Source organism: Perognathus longimembris, chromosome 7 (genome assembly GCF_023159225.1).
Source record: "Perognathus longimembris pacificus isolate PPM17 chromosome 7, ASM2315922v1, whole genome shotgun sequence".
NCBI classification, from domain to species: Eukaryota; Metazoa; Chordata; class Mammalia; order Rodentia; family Heteromyidae; genus Perognathus; species Perognathus longimembris.
The window spans coordinates 67953761-67970976 of NC_063167.1; the positions used below are offsets into that span (position 1 = coordinate 67953761).

At 40.6% G+C, this 17216-nt stretch overlaps 1 non-coding gene and 1 pseudogene across 1 annotated transcript; one reads left to right on the forward strand and one right to left on the reverse strand.

Annotated features, from left to right (window-relative positions):
• Positions 1 to 13: 13 nt before the first annotated feature.
• Positions 14 to 118, forward strand: LOC125355761. Its single transcript, XR_007211700.1, has one exon. It is a non-coding gene; the product is annotated as a U6 spliceosomal RNA (small nuclear RNA).
• Positions 119 to 9063: 8945 nt separating this feature from the next.
• Positions 9064 to 17216, reverse strand: part of LOC125355729 — a 30750-nt pseudogene continuing 22597 nt past the window's right edge.

Genomic DNA, 17216 nt, shown 5'->3' on the forward strand with positions numbered 1-17216 from the left:
GAGGCTGATATCTGTGCTTGCTTCGGCATCACATATACTAAAATTGGAACGATACAGAGAAGATTAGCATGGCCCCTGCAAGGATGAGGCTGATATCTGAGGATTATAATTCAAAGCCAGCATGGGCAGCAAAAGCCATAGACTCTTATTCTAATTAATCACCAAAAAACCAGAAGTGGAGGTGTGGCTCAAGTGGTAGAGGGCTCTAACCTTAAGCACAGAGAGAAAGAGAGAGAGAGAGAGAGAGAGAGAGAGAGAGAGAGAGAGAGAGAGAGAAGCTCAGAGACAGTGCCCAGGCCCTAAGTTCAAGCCCCAGGCCCTGCACCAAAAACGAAACAAAATCATAAAAACCCATATCATGAAGAAGACTATATTTAAAAACATTTATGCCTATACATTTTAAAATCTCAAAATAAAACCAAAGAACTACAGCACTGTAGGGTTCGTTTTTTTTTCCTACTTTAAGGGAAACATCTGAAGTCCATCAAGCAGTCTGTACAGCTAACCTTACACATTTTGTAATGCATTGTAAAACATCTTTTCTTAAGAGCACTTACGTGAGAGAAATTTCCCATGACCTCAAATCACCAGAATTGGTCAGCAATTTTTGAAGTTGGACTTTTAACATGTGAAAACATTTTAAATAATATTAAGTGTCCCTCCCACCCCAATCTACTAATAAATGGGAGTAGACCTAAATTCATGTGAGTTCTAATAGCTTATGAGGGTCGCCAGTTACTCTGCTTATTAGTTATCTCTAACTGATCATATTAGTAGTGAACTAACTGATCTTATTAGATAGCTGTGTGGTACGAGGATTTTAATTACTAGTGAAAGAGAGGTTAATTTACTTCCATCTTTTGTAAACATGAAATGTTATATTTGTAAACATGGCTGAGAAATTACTAAAGAACGACAAATATCCTAATATCAAATAAAATGACTCCAAACTTTAGTCAGTGAGCTTTCAGATAGAATTACTAGTAAAAAATATTCTTGAGCAGATAAATATTGGACCTTTTAAATGGAATGTGGTCTTTTTAGAACCCAGATTCTGAGTAACAAAACCAAAAATCTAAAAACAAAAATAAAAACTTCCAAAGTAATAGTGAATCCTCCATGCATGGAAACAGTTTTCTTGCCAGGTGCTAGTGGCTCACACCTGTAATCCTAAGGCTGAGATCTCAGTATCAAGGTTTGAGACAGCATGGGCAGACAAAAACCTCTAGAATCTTATTCCCCATTAGCCAGTAAAAAGCTGAACTTGAGGTATAGCTCAAGTGGTAGAGTGCTAGCATTTGAGCAAGAAGCCAAGAGAGAGCTTGAAACCCTGAATTCAAGCCTAGTACCAGGACAAAAGACAAACAAAATGCCATTTCTTTTCTTTTGAAATTCAAGTTGAGTGTATAGTTTCTTCTTGGATCTTTTTGTAGATGAATTGAAGAATGGTTTGTAGATCTTTGATGAGGTTAAAATGAAGAAAAGTTTACCTGGAAAGTACCCAGTGGCAAGCTGGTTTACAAAAAATTTTTTGAAGATTAACAAGGTTGATAGTTTTAGAAGAAAGGGTTGGAAAGCGAGAAGAAATGATGTTGAAAAAAAAAGTTAAAAATATAAGAAGCAGGGCTCGGGATATAGCCTAGTGGCAAGAATGCCTGCCTCGGATACACGAGGCCCTAGGTTCGATTCCCCAGCACCACATATACAGAAAACGGCCAGAAGCGGCGTTGTGGCTCAAGTGGCAGAATGCTAGCCTTGAGCGCGAAGAAGCCAGGGACAGTGCTCAGGCCCTGAGTCCAAGGCCCAGGACTGGCCAAAAAAAAAAAAAAAATATATATATATATATATATATATATATATATATATATATATATATATATATATATATATATATGAAGCAGCTGGCGCTGGTAGCTCACACCTGTAATCCTAGCTACTCAGGAGGCTGAGATCAGAGGATTGCAGTTCAAAGTCAGTACGGGAAAGAAAGTTCATGAGACTCTTATCTTCAATAAACTACTTATTAAAAGCTGGAAGTGGCGCTGTGGTTCTAGTGGTAGAACACTAGCCTTGAGCACAGAGAGGCTCTGGAAGAGAGAAAAAAATGTAAAGCAATTTAAGGGAAAATACTTAACTGATGGGTCTGAGTACTTAGAAATGAGTAAACAATAATTCTCAAGTATTCTGTGCTAATAAGGTAGAAATTGGAGAGGAATACTTCTTACCAATATCAAGCAGCAGTGAACACAGGATATCTTTTAGAATGTTGATTGAGTGCAGGCAATCACTTGGAACACAGTTGAATGCATAATAGGAAAAAGCATTATGCCTTTGCCTGGATGGGTTGTCCATTTCTGAGTGCTATATGCTTGTCAAGGAAACTTTCATATCATGAAACATCCACAGTATGGTGAGAAGGAAATATGATAGAATCAAAGTTTATAAAACTATAAATTATGTGTAGGGGAAGGTAGCTCAGGGAAAAATCATTGACTTACTAGAATTATTCATTCCTAAATTAGGTGTTACCATAAATTAAAAAAAAACATTGTATTTGGTGGTACTGGGGTTTGAACTCAAAGTCTTGCACTAGTTGCTCTAATACTTTGAGCCATGCTCTTAGCTTGTTTTTGCTTTATTTTTGAGGTAGGGTTTGAATGTTTTTATTAGCTACACTAGAGATTGGACTCAAGGCCTCACACTTGCTAAGTGCTCTGCTGATTAATCATACTTTCAGTCCTTTTTTCCCCACTGGTTATTTTTCAGATAGTCTTGTTTTCTGCATGGGTAACCACCTGGATGACAACTTATTTTAGGTCTCCTGTCCTAGCTGACATGGAAGGTGTGTGCCATTGTCCCTAGCTTCTTTTTGTTGAAGTGGAATCTTGAGAAAAGTTTTCTGCCTGGGCTGGCTTTGAACTTCTGTCCTTTGGATCTCAAACTCCCATGTGCTTTAATGATAACATATATGCACCTCTATGACCAGCTATGGGACAAGGAGTCATATGAACTTTGTTTTTTTGTTTTTGGCCTGGGCTGTCCTCAAACCATGATCCTCCCTTTCTTAGCTTTCTAATACCTAGGAGTGCAGGGGTAAGTCTCCTATTTTTGTCTGGACAGCCTCAGATTGTGATCCTTCTGTGTAGCTGGAGCCACAGATGTGCACCACTATTCCTGCCTTTTTGATTGTGATAGAGTCCTGTTAACTTTTTTCTTGCACTGACCTGAGACTGCAGTCTTTCCAGTCTTCTCCTAAGTAGCACTTACAGGTGTGAGCCACTGTATGTGGCCCCAAATAAACTGTTTAAATAAAAAAATACTTTGGGGGCTGGGATTATGGCTTAGTGGTAGAGTGCTTGCCTTGTATGCATGAAGCCCTGGGGTCAATTCAGTAGCACCACATAAACAGAAAATCTCGGAAGTGGCACTGTGGCTCAAGTGGTAGAGTGCTAGCCTTGAGCGAAAAGGACAGTGCTCAGGCCCTGAGTCCAATCCCCAGGACTGGCACCAAAAAGAAAAAGAGAAAGAGAAGACTTTGATAGTATTCAAATCACATTATTAACTTTTACCCTCAGCTATAAGATAGGCTGAAAATATTTGTACATTTAAAGAAAGGATTATAAGTCAGATATTTGGAATATGTGTTTATCCCTAAACTTGAGGAATAGGCTTGCTGTCCTTCAAAAACAATCTTATTTTGACTATATCAAGGGCCAATAGCTAATGAACAGCTTAATTCAATCTCTATTTTAGTGTTAGATATTCAGCTCTCACCCAGGTTCACACCAGTAATCCTGGCTACTCAGGAGGCTGAGATTTGAGGATCACAATTTGAAGCCAGCCTGTGAGGAAAGCCCATGAGGTTTTTATTTCCGTTAAACTACAAGAGAAGATGGAAGTGGAACCATGGCTCAAATGGTAGACCATTAGCCTTGAGCACAAAAGCTCAGGGACAGTGCTCAAGCCCAGAGTTCAAGTCCCAGGACTGGCAAAAAAAAAAAATCACTTCTCAGAATATGAGCTCTTAAGTTATTAAAGTTTTCAGGTATTGTGAACTGATGGTCAAAAAAGCTTCCTTTTTGTTTTTAGTACACAGCAACAGTATATCTCCTAGCCTCCTCAATATAGTCATGTGGCTGAATTATAAAAGGTAAATTGCATATGTTTGTTAGTTTTATATTCATATTTTTAGTAACAAGAAGGGTCCCTTTTAGATTGTTTCCAGTCGGTGGTTATGACAACAATAGTATAAAAGCTACCAGAATCAAAGTGTGGAAGATGTCTATACTAACCTACTTTTGGTCAGATTTAGAAAATCAAAACTGAGATATACTATAATTTAGGAACTTAATGTTTACTTATTTGAGTTACTGTGATACTATTGTGTATTTCTAGGATGGTGTCCTAGATTGTGAGTACTCAATAAATGTATGAGAAAGACCACTTTTCTGATCCCTCCTGCACTGGTTGCAATAGACTCACTCAGCAAATATCAGTAGCATGTTAAGTATCACAGTGTACCTCTTGTGTATTTTCAGTTGGCCAAACTGCTGATTTTATACAGGTGTTCTCATACTGAGAAGGAAAGAATGTAGAACAGACCTAAAACAAAGTACAAGGCATAATCAACCTGAATAGTATAGGCAATTCTACTCTTTTAAAAGTCATGGTACTCTAGCTGGGTGTCGATGGCTCATACCTATAACCCTAGCTACTCAGGAGGCTGAGGTCTGAGGATGACAGCTCAAAGCCAGCCCAAGCAGAGAAGTCCACAGACTCTTACCTCCAGTTAACCACCAAAAACCAGAAGTGGTAGAGAGCTTTGAGCTAAAAAGATTAGGGACAGTGCCCAGGCCGTGGGCAGTACCAACCCCTCCCTCCCCCCACTTCTCCACCTAACACAAGTCATGGTAACTTGACAGAGAATTCTCTAGCTGAACAGCAAGCCAAGGACAAAGTAGGATTAATGGAAGGGTCCAGATAGCCTAAAATATGCTACCATGAAACAGTGCAGAGAAAGTTATTTAGAAAGCTAGTAGCTAGTAACTCTGCTGAAAAGCACAAAATTTACACTGTAATCTCACCAATGCTCAGATCCAAATTCTTGCTGGGAAGAAATTCTGTCTACCCACTCATAATATTTGAAGGGAAATGAAGTAAATGATAGTGCCAGTAAAGCCCAGCTCTTCAACTGACAGTCAGATTGATTTGTCCTCACACTCTAGGAACCTGGCAAAAGAAAAGGCATATTATTTTTTGGAGGTAACTTATTTTCTTATGTACTGTTCTTTCATAGAAAATACCTTGCAGACTAAATTTTTTTTATAATTAAGATTTTACTACTTGGCAGTACTGGGCAGTACCCATGGCCTCAGGCTTGCTGGGCAAGTGCTCTACCACCTGATTCACAAGTCCAGCACTCAGGAAAAGGAGCAGAGAAGTTTGAGGCAGAAGTATTGAATAGAAACAAATTCAGAGATTCCCAAAGGTATAAATTATTGGAGACTGGTAACTGATAGCAAGTGCTGAAAGATCTAGATATGAGTTTTTTGTTGTCATGGTTGTTGGTTTGTTTTTTGGTTTGTTGTTGTTGTTGTTTGCCAGTTCTGAGGCTTGAACTCAGCGCCTGGATACTTTCTCTGAGTTCTTTTGCTCAAGACTAGTGTTCTACCACTTGAGCCACAGCTCCCCTCTTGGCTGTTTTGATGATAATTGGAGGTGAGAGTCTCAAGGACTTTCTAGCCTGGGCTGTCTTTGAACTGAGATCCTTAGATCTCACAGATAGGATTACAGGTGTGAGCCACAAGCACTCAGTCTAAATGTGGTTTTTTGTTTGTTTATTTTTAGGCAGAACCATATATGAAAAAAATAGAGTTTCAGCAGAGCCATAGAAATTTAAAACACGGAAGCAATTCTAGAACTGAATATGATATAAGAAAACACAGGAATGAATCAATAACTTGGTTTTAGAAATTCACAAAAAAAGTAAAGGGGAAAGTAGAAATTAAAAAAATAGAACATCTGAGATGTGAAAATAAAATCAAATGTCTTTCCATCCTGTGATTGAGAAGTACAAGGTCAAGGTGAGAAGGGCACAGAAAAAAACATTTGAAGAGATGAAGGACTTCTTTTATATTGAAATTAACTCAGAGAACAGTCAACAAAGTCAAAGGTAGTTGTTGTTGCTGTTACCAGGAAATAAAACCAACTTTATTAAAACAATAGCCCCAACAAAGGATCTTTTAATTTCACAAAAGAAAAATAACATGTAGCTAGCACCACCTGCTGTTACCAGACTAAATGTTCATGTCATGTTTGTTCTGATGATTGATTGAGGTCCAGCCACACCTTGAGGTTTATTGAGGTCATTTGCCATCCCAGCTGCTACAAGAACATGATTTTCCCACAGACTGGTTTTATAGGCAAGCGGAAGGACTATTTACAAGGACTTGGTGCTGAATCCTGGCGGCGCACTGTAATTCTAGCTGAGATCTGAGGATTGTGGCTCTAAGTCAAGCCAGGCAGAAAAAAATCTGTGTGACTCTTTAACTCCAATTAACCATCAAAAAGCCAGAAGTAGAGCTGTGGGTCAAGTGATAGAGCATCAGCCTTGAGTAGACAAAGCTCAAGAACAGCTCCTAGACCCTGAGTTTAAGCCCCAGTACCAGCAACACACACACACACACACACACACACACACACACACACACACACACACAAAACTTCATATATAGGGAATATATCACTGGAGAACAGAGCCTTGATTTTTGTAAACAAATTTTAATTACTTTTTATTGAACATTTCACTGAATGTTAAATGTCTACCTTTAACTAAACAAATAGAGTAATAGTTACTCACACCAAAACAAAGCATACTTCTGATAGCCATTATTTTTTCTGTTTGGAACAGTTTATTTTTAAAGTTTTTCTTTTGTCTCAAAACCAGAAATGTACCTATACGAAGGCTCAAAATAGGCCATCTTTTTAAACACAAAGGCAGAAGACTATGAATAGAACATATAACTAGTAGATACAAATCTAATAAGATTTGTTAAAACCAGTCACATCTAATGACATCTGAAGTGTTCTTGTATAAAATATCACATGAAGAAAAGAACTTGTCAGTGTCTAAAGAAAGTAGTTTGTTCATAGGTAATCTGACAGTTTACCATAAAAAGTGTTTCCTGAGACATAAGGAAATGGAAAATTAATCTTGAACTCTTAAAGCTCAAAACTTCCCACTCAAAAAAATAGCTGAGGATGTGAAACTGAGAAAATATATTTGAGTACAAACAACTTGTGAAACTATTTTTTTTTTTGCTTTTGCATCCTCAGAGGGTATGACTGAACTTACAACCAACTTGCCTGCCGAGTGTGCAGTTCAGATGGGAGACATTTCTGTGCACCAGACTGTATTGGCTTTGTTCCTATGCATGTGGATGTCTGATGCAGACAGGCATCTCTCCCATTTCCTAGTAACTCAGTCTTCCTATTAGCAAAAAGAGGTAAGAAGCCCCTGGAAACCAAAGGGGCTAGAGTCAAGGTGGGGTTTCCTCTCAATATTTTTATTTCCATGTTTGGAATTATTTGTTGTTGTTGTTGGTTGTAGGGCTTGTACTCAGGGCTTGGGCGCTGTCCCTAGGTTCTTTTGCTCAAGGCTAGTGCTTTACCACTTGAGCCACAGCACCACTTCCAGTTTTCTGGTGGTTCACTGGAGATAGGAGCCTTGTAGACTTTCCTGCACGGGCTAGCTTTGAACTGTGATCCTCAGATCTCAGCCTTCTGAGTAGATAGGATGACAGGCATGAGCCACTGGTACCCGGCTTGTTTGGAATTCTTTTTTTTTTTGGCCAGGGGCTTGGACTCAGGGCCTGAGCACTGTCCCTGGCTTCTCTTTGCTCAAGGCTAGCACTCTGCCACTTGAGTCACAGCGCCACTTCTGGCCATTTTCTGTATATGTGATGCTGGGGAATCGAACCCAGGGCTTCAAGTATACGAGGCAAGCGCTCTTGCCACTAGGCCGTATCCCCAGCCCTTGTTTGGAATTCTTTTTTTTTTTTGGCCAGTCCTGGGCCTTGGACTCAGGGCCTGAGCACTGTCCCTGGCTTCTTCCCGCTCAAGGCTAGCACTCTGCCACTTGAGCCACAGCGCCGCTTCCGGCCGTTTTCTGTATATGTGGTGCTGGGGAATCGAACCTAGGGCCTCGTGTATCCGAGGCAGGCACTCTTGCCACTAGGCTATATCCCCAGCCCATTGTTTGGAATTCTTGATGCAACATTCTAGAGAAAATTGCTCAGGACCTGCTGTGCCCAGGGAACTGATAAAGGAAAAAGTTCCATTTCTTCTTTGTGGTTGGATGTACAGTTGAAAAACTTAATACCCAGTAACAGAAATTGGCCATTAATAAATCATGTCCTCATCTTTCAGTGGCTCTGGGTCAGAGGATGTCTTGTTTCCTAGCATTTGTAGCTTTAACACTGCAACGTCAATGATGCCTACACTCAGGGTTCATTTAGAAAGACCATCCCTCTCCTTTTCTCTTAGTTCGTCCATTCGCCACTATCTCTTCGTCCCAAGTTATTCTGAGTAGTTACCTCCCAGCATTGTCTGCTGTTGCTCTTTGGAGTGCTCTCCATTGCCGAACCCCCTTGTGTTTTGTGGGCTGGTTGGGAGAGGGCGTCTGGGAAGGGTGGGCCACAGTGGGGAGGTTGTGAGCACACCCACCATGCCCAGCGGATACCTGCATGTGGCACCAATGAGTTCAGGCTGGATCGCTTGCTGGTCCTTTACTGACCAAGGAGCTGATGTTATAAAGAATTCCTGTTGACACAGTTTCTTTTTTTTTTAATTATTATTTATTATTATTATTATTTTTTTTTTATTTTTTTTTTTGCCAGTCCTGGGCCTTGGACTCAGGGCCTGAGCACTGTCCCTGGCTTCTTTTTGCTCAAGGCTAACACTCTGCCACTTGAGCCACAGCGCCACTTCTGGCCATTTTCTGTATATGTGGTGCTGGGGAATCGAACCCAGGGCCTCATGTATATGAGGCAGGCACTCTTGCCACTAGGCCATATCCCCAGCCCCGACACGGTTTCTTAAGCTTTCTGAAAGGATGAGAACTGTGTTGGCTCTGTGGGTCTCCATGCTGGCTGCCTCCCTCATCTCTCATGAAGCCTGCTCACAGTACCAGGCCATGTGTGGGGTACAGATGAGATTTGGTGCATCTCTGAGTGGACACTGGGCAAAGCTAAAGGGGTCTGATTCATGCACGTCCAGAGCCGCCTCTTATCTCCTGCCCTCTTTGAGTGCCTGGGCTAAGGTGTTCTGGTGCACCAAGACTCACCCCCCTGCCTCATCTGCTTGATAGTAAAATCACTGATGAGGTGATTATGTTCATTGACATTGCAGTGCAGGGAAGTGCAGTCTCTCTGACACAGCAGGTCCTGCAGGGTGTAGACCCTCTGCATGCCCAGAGCCTTCTCTATCCCGCCCCACAAGTAGGGAACATAAAATAGTACTGAATCCAACAGCAACTGCCTGCCCTGCATGACCAAAGCCGATGAAACCCAGTGTCTCCTCATGGATCCAGGCTGTTCCCAAGGCCACCTCACCGATCTGCTCTTTGCAGCATTCAAGAAAACTTATGACCTAACCTATGAGTTTTTTTCAAGTTTTCTGGAATGTACTGCCTGCCCATCTGGACAAAAGAATGAAAGAATCACACAGTGCCACGAAACAGGCAATTCTGATGAGTCTAGGGCCTGCTCCCTTTCTGTTGGTCTTAGTAGGTGTCTTTTCTGGCAGATGCTGCAGCTTCAGGGGAGAAAAAGGCCACCCACCAATCACTGCTTGCAGCCATAGGTTTGTGTATGTTCATAGAACAGGTTGTTTGTAGAGCTTCCCACACTGACAATCTTTGGCAGTCATCTATCTTTCTCCTGGCTGCTGCTGTCTTTACAAAACTCCAGGGTGCTGGTGAGGTTTGTAGTTGAGTTCACATGTGCACCAGAGAGCAGGGGCACACATCGGAGTTACAGTTGACACACTTGCTTTACTTTCCACACAGATTAATTGGAACCCCATTACTCTGTTGATATGATTGGTCTTCTAGGCTTCTGTCACAACTTTCAAGCTTTAAACAAAATGCAGGTGCACTTCCAAGAGTTTCCATTACTTTGGGAGAGCCACATCCTATCATGTACGTAATGTAAAGAAACAAACCAAAAACCCTCAACCCAAATGTGAAAACCTCCCAGCATTGGAAGGCATAGACAAGCAAAGTTCACTCCTGAATAAAATGACTTAGTGTTCATTATCCTTAAGGTTTTTGTTTGATTTTTTTTTTTGCGTTTCTTTTTGCTGCTGTTTTGCATTGGAGATTGAAAATAAGGCTTCTAGATTGGATTTTTAAATTTTATTTTTTATGTTTTCATGGTTTTTCCAGCTATATAGATAGCCCTGGGTGGCCTTGAACTACTGTAGCCCATGATGCCCTCAACTCATGAAACTCCTATCTCAGCCTCTTGAGTGCAGAGATTGCAGGTATGTACCCACCACACCTGGCAAGAGTTTTCATTTTTAAATTTTTAAAAAATAATATCATGCCAGGTCCGTAATTCCAGTAACAAGATGAAGACTGAAAGGATTGAAATTTGAAGCCAGCCTTCCCTTTCTTCCTTCCTTCTTTCCTTCTTTCCTTCCTTCTTTCCTTCCTTCCTTCCTTCCTTCCTTCCTTCCTTCCTTCCTTCCTTCCTTCCTTCCTTCCTTCCTTCCTCCCTCCCTCCCTGCCTCCCTTCTTTCCTTTCCTCCTTCCTTGTTTTATGCTGGTAATGAGTTATGAACTCAAGTCCTGTGCTCTTACTTATTTAGCCTTTTCTCTCAGGACTAGCCTAGTAAAGTATTGGAATTAAGAAATTGTCATTGGTACAATTCTGTTGTCCAGGCTATACATTTCTATTATTATAGTATTTTTATATTCATTGATTGGTGTCTATATAATTTCTTTTCATTTCATTATGACCACCATCATGATTAAGATTACATAACCACAAATTTATCATGCTAAGAACTTCTTATAGTCCTTCATATCTTCTCTAGTTCCTAGAAAATACTAATTTTTTTCTCCTTTATAGTCTTGTTATTTCAAGAATACAATTTAAATACAGTCAAACATTATGTAATCCTCTCAGATTGACTTTTCCCAATCATACTTCCTTTTGATCTATCATTGTTTAGGTATCAATAATTACTCTTTATTGATTATGATATTCCTTTATACATATGATACCATTCATTCAAGGATATTTAGGTTGTTTTCAATATGTTTCTTTCACAATTATAGCTACTTGAAGATTTTTTTGCCACTACTAGGGCTTGAACTCAGCCTGGGCTCTGTCCCTGAACTTTTTTGCTCAAGCCTACTGCTCTACCACTTTAGCCACAGCTCCACTTCCAGATTTTCACTGGTTAGTTGGAGGTAAGAATCTCATGGATGGGGCTGGGAATATGGCCTAGTGGCAAGAGCGCTTGCCTCCTACACATGAAGCTCTCTCGGTTTGATTCCCCAGCACCACATATATGGAAAACGGCCAGCAGGGGCGCTGTGGCTCAGGTGGCAGAGTGCTAGCCTTGAGCAAAAAGAAGCCAGGGACAGTGCTCAGGCCCTGAGTCCAAGGCCCAGGACTGGCCAAAAAAAAAAAAAAAAAAAAGAATCTCATGGAATTTCCTTTCCTGACTAGCTTCAAATAGCATTTCTCAGAAATCAGCCTCCTGAGTAGCTTAGATTATAGGTGTGAGCCATGAATGCCCAGCAGCTTCTCTTAACATCATTGCTGCGGGCTTTGGTGGGAATAAAGAATTTCATTTTCCTGTGACAAGTCCCTCAAACTGTGATTTCTGAGTCATATAGTCAGTGCATTCATTTGTGCTAGAAATCTCAAAGTGGAACACCTCCTCTTCACTGAAACATTGCCTCACTGACCAGTGTGTCTCCCTTATTTGCCCACCCTTCCTTCATTTCACTACTTGCAACATTCTGCATGAAAGGAAACAGCTCAGATGTCTGGTATTCTAGAACTCAGTTTTTCTTGCCCAGAATTGGCTTGGTGTTGTTTTCCTGCAGATTCAGGTATAGAACTCAGAACTTCAGCATCCATTCACTAGTTTGGCAGTATCTCTTAGCTATAGGGTCGGCATCTGATTAGAATTAAAGTTTCTTAGGTATTTGAACTTGAGGTATGGATTTCTGACTCCAGATGTCAGTTTGGGATTGACTGGAGGTTAAGGGCCCTATATGAGATAACCCCTTCTCTCGCCCCCTCATCAGAACTGAAAATTAATTAGGCAATGAATAGTCTTAAGTATTTCTGGGATGCAGCTCTTAATGTTATGATAGCAACCAGGAAAGGATGTGTGTGTGTGCTGAAACTGTAGGATTAGTTAACAAAGCCTCTGAGATGTGTATAACTGGTGGTTGAGTTGACATGACCATTTCAGTGCCACAGAACTTTACACTATGTGTACAATATCTTGCTTCTACATAAATAATTGTCTTTTGCTCCAGCCAAAAAAGGAAGCACAACTCACTGGATTTACACTGGGCCAGTCTGTTAAGCCTTCTCTAATCATGAGACAATTTAGTATCTTTTCAAAGATCTTGGGAATTCACAACTGCTATTGGACCAATGACAAAGAACTGATTACCAGCCTTCAAAAGGCTTTTTGGCATAGTACTATATTTTGCCAGTAGAGGGCAGCAGCAAACAATCATCTGAGAAGTTACTCCTATAGTGCATTACTTTTCTTTTTTCTTGTATGTCAAACTATTTTTTAATTAATTAATTATCAAAGTAATGTACAGAGGGGTTACAGTTTCATATGTAAGGCAGTGAGTACACTTATCAAACTTGTTACCTCCTCCCTGATTTTTCTCCCACCTTCCCCTCTCCTCAATTTCCTCCCCAGCCTCAGTTGTACAGTTGGTTTATAGGATATGGTCTTTAAAGTATTAGTACAATACTATTAAGTCTAGAATATTCTTCAGGAAAATATATCTGGTTTTAGCATCCTCACCTACAGCATTAGTAGGGCTATGGTACTGAGCCTTTCTGATAATTAAATTCCACGCTTGCTTCTACATAGGAATCCAGTGATCCCTTCATTAAGAAAAAGGGAATCTGATAGGCTGGAATGTGTTCCCAGTAGGGACGCTCAAGGCATATCAGCTCAGAGGGAGAAAGGGGAGGCTGGCCGTGAAATCCATATGCAATACTGACCTATAAAGAGGGTGAATGTGATTGTTTAAACACCTTGTAGACCATAGATAGTGTAGACTACTTGACAGTAACTTTAAGAATGGATATTGCAAATTTATAGTTACAAGAAGCTGTCTGTGATGCATGGTGACTGAGAAAACTAAAAGAAAAGCATGTGAACTAGGAACTCATCATGTGTAAGCATGATGTCCTGTGCACGTATGTGTTCCCGTAGTGGTCCTTGAACTCAGAGTCTCACACTCTTGCTTGGCTTTCTCACTCAGCCATTACTCTGCCACTTGAGTGACATCTCCACTCTGTCTTTTTGCTGGATAATTGGGTATAATAGACTTTTCTGCCTGAGCTGGCTTTAAACCACAATCTTCAGATCGCAACCTTAATAGCTCAGATTGAGTGTGTGAGCCACCAGCACCTGGCTCATATATATCTTTTTTATGTGGATTTTAGAGACTAGAACATGATAGTAAAAGTTAGCAATTATTACACAGTTATTTTGAATTTTTAAGCTGTTGTAAATGACTTTTCTACAATGGCCTGTTTCTTTCATAATTAAAAAGATCTATCAAGCTGGGTATCAGTGGCCCATGTCTGTAATCCTAGTTATTCAGGAAGCTGAAATCTGAGAATCAAGGTCAATGCCAGCCATGAAAGTCTGTGAGACTCTTATCTCCAATTAAACACCAAAAAGCTGGAAGTAGAGCTATGGCTCAAGTGGTAGAACACTAACTGGAAGGTTTAAATTAGGTAGCCGATGAAGAAAACAATACATTGTATTAAGGCAGGAGATAGAACTTTATTTTCCAGAACTGCTTCCCCTGCTGTGCATGGTGGAGATGCATGTGGCCTAAGGGATGGGTTGCTATTGGGCCAGAGTTTATGGAGGGAAGGGGTGGAGAAAAGGTGTGGCCATACTGGATGTGAACTCAGGGCCTGGAACCTCACAGGGTCTGATTGGAGGCATAGCAAGGGCAGTCCAGGATGTGACCTCAGAGTAGGAGGAGGTAATTGCCTCCAGGTATGCCAGTTACCTAGGTAACACAGGTACTGGGTAGAGATTTAACCAAGAAAAGGAAGAGGCACTTGAACAGGGCCTTCCCTGTCAGACCTAACACTAACCTTGAGCAAAAAAAGTCAGGGACAGTGTCTAGGCCTTGAGTTCAACCCCAGGACCGGCACCAAAAAGATATTTACTTACTTAGTTAGTTAGTTTTTGGTACCAGTTCTAGGGCTTGGACTCAGGGCCCAAGCGAGCACTCTCCCTGGTTTCTTTTTGCTCAAGGCTAGCACTCTGCCACTTGAGCCACAGTGCCACTTCTGGCCATTTTCTATATATGTGGTGCTGAGGAATTGAACCCAGGGCTTCATGTATACTCTTTCCCAGCCACCAAAAAGATTTTTACAAGAAAAAAAAAAAAAGAAAAGAAACCCAGAAATTCCTAAAGTACTTTCCAGTGTAGTGTCACTTGGCCATTTTACATTCCTACTAAGACTTCACATACTCAGATATCTTTGATGGCATTGCTATTTTTAATTTTACTGGTTTAAATAGTAGTGCTAGCTAAATTTTGGCTTTAGCTGGTATTTTCCTCATGACTAAAAATGCTGAAAAAATTTCAGTGGTTGTTTTCATTTGTATTTTATCTCTGGCAATAACTGCTTACGTCTTGACATTTTCTAGTGGATTGTATTATTTCCTTGAGTTAAGCATTTATAGTATTATATAGTCTCTGTTAGTTCTAACTTGTAGACTTATGCATCTATTTACATTGTCTTTGTTGTTGTTTTGGTCTGTTTGTGTGCTAGTATTGGAGCTTGAACTCAGGACCTTGTTCTCTCACTTGGCTTTTTGGCTCAAAGAGTAGTGCAATTCTGGCTGTTTGTTGGCTAATTGGAGATAAGAGTCTCATGGACTTTCCTGCTTCAGCCAGCTTTGAATCATGATACTTAGATCTAAGCAACCTGAGTAGCTAGAATTATAGCCACCAGCAACCTATTTAACCTTTTATAATGGTTCAATAAATAATTTTCCTCTTGTTATTTCTGGGTTTTCTTTCTTCTGTTGACTTTGGATTTACTTGCTTTTCTATTTCTAGAAATCCCTTTTGCTCAAGTCTAGCACTCTACCACTTGAGCTACAATACTACTTCTGGCTTTTTCTGAGTAGTTTATTAGAGAAAAATCTTAGAGACTTTCTTGCCCAGACTAGATTTGAACCACAATTCTCAGATCTCAGCCTTCTGAGTAGCAAGAATTACAAGGTGACCACTGCTGTGTGTCTGTGGGGCTGCTCTGGATCCTGTCCAGCATTGAGACTGCCAAATCCAGATGGAGAGATGCCTCACAGTGAGGCTGCTGGCCAGCTCAGCACCAACTCTGGAAACCATGAGTACTACATTAGAGACCTGTTCCTGGGGGACCAGCTTCTGTGGTAACCCGGAGCACCTGGACTGGATCCCCAACCTAAGAAGAGGGGCATATTTGAAAAGGGCAAAGAAGCATACTCTTTTCCCACGCCTTCTGTGGCTACCCAGGAAAGACCAGTGGGACACAGTTCTGCCCCTGCACCAGGGAATTACAAATCCCAACAGTCTTAAAAACACTAGCTGGTGAACAGCAACACCCCTTGAAGCTGCACATCACCAGGGAAAAGCAATACCAAGCGCTGTACTACCCCCATGCAGGGAAAGGCAGCTGAAAACTTCTTCCAACCCAGCTTATGTGGCCACAAAAATCTGGATAGCTCCAATGGCAGTGAGTCATCTAACAACTCTGAACTGAGGAATGCCTTCTAGCATGGCCCTAACTTGGGCTTAGAGGCTGGCTACAGATTACTGAGGGAACCAAGAAGGCGCTAATCCTATAGAAACTGTAGTATGGAACAGCTCTTATCTCTGACACACTGAGTAGAGAGTTTCTTTTTTTCTTTTCTTTCTTTATCCTCACCGTTTTTTAAAGCATACAAATCTCCAAGTTAAATGTTCTGGTTTATTGAACTGTTGTCAGGTTTGTTACATATGCACATACAATATCCTATTTTCTCTATATTGCCTTTTTCTGTTCAAAAGTAGAGGTATAATTAGATAGATATCAGCAGTAACCCTAGGCTTTTAGAGTAGATAGCATTAGGGCTCAGAGTGTTTGAACTAATTTCTCGGTATTCAACTTCCTTCTTTAGTGTAGAATACAAGGATTTTTCTTCCTCATTTGCATTCTCCATTGCACTCATTGCACTCCCTCTACTCCCTTCCTTTCTCTATTAACTTAGACCTCTCTCACTCATATATATCCCTGGAAAACTACCCCCTCTCTATTTTAACCTCACCTAACCTGAATACTTTCATCTGATAGTCACATTTTAACAGTATAGCTCTACACCACAAATGAATTCTACATCTTCACTCAACAGTCTCCACAAATCCAGAACCCAGATAAGCAAATCTCCGTGAAGAAACAGAACACCAGCTGCCTAGTCACTCAACAACTCAGGAAACAATCTATTAAGAACACAGGTTCCCCAAAGATAAAACCAAAAGGGTCTTCAAATGGGCAGAACATATCACAGAAATACTAGGAATATACAAGTCCAAGGAAATGTAACTCACAGAAAAGAACCAGACAATGGAGTAGGAAAACAAGACCTAGAAGACAGCTCACAAGATGTACTAGAAATATTGCTAATAAATTTAATTAATGAAAAGTTAGAAAGGATATATAAGATATTTGGAAGCATGACAAGATTAACCAAAGAATAATAGAAGAATTCAGAGAAGACAGAAACAAGAAGCTCTATGAAGTCCAACAGAGGACAAATGAGTCCAATGAAAACCCCCCCACCCAGTTAAAGGAAATTAAGGAAAACACAAATAAATCATTGAACTAAAGAAGTCCTTAGAAATTCTAAAATTACTTCCACAGAAGTAAAAGGCCTCAGAAATAAACAGA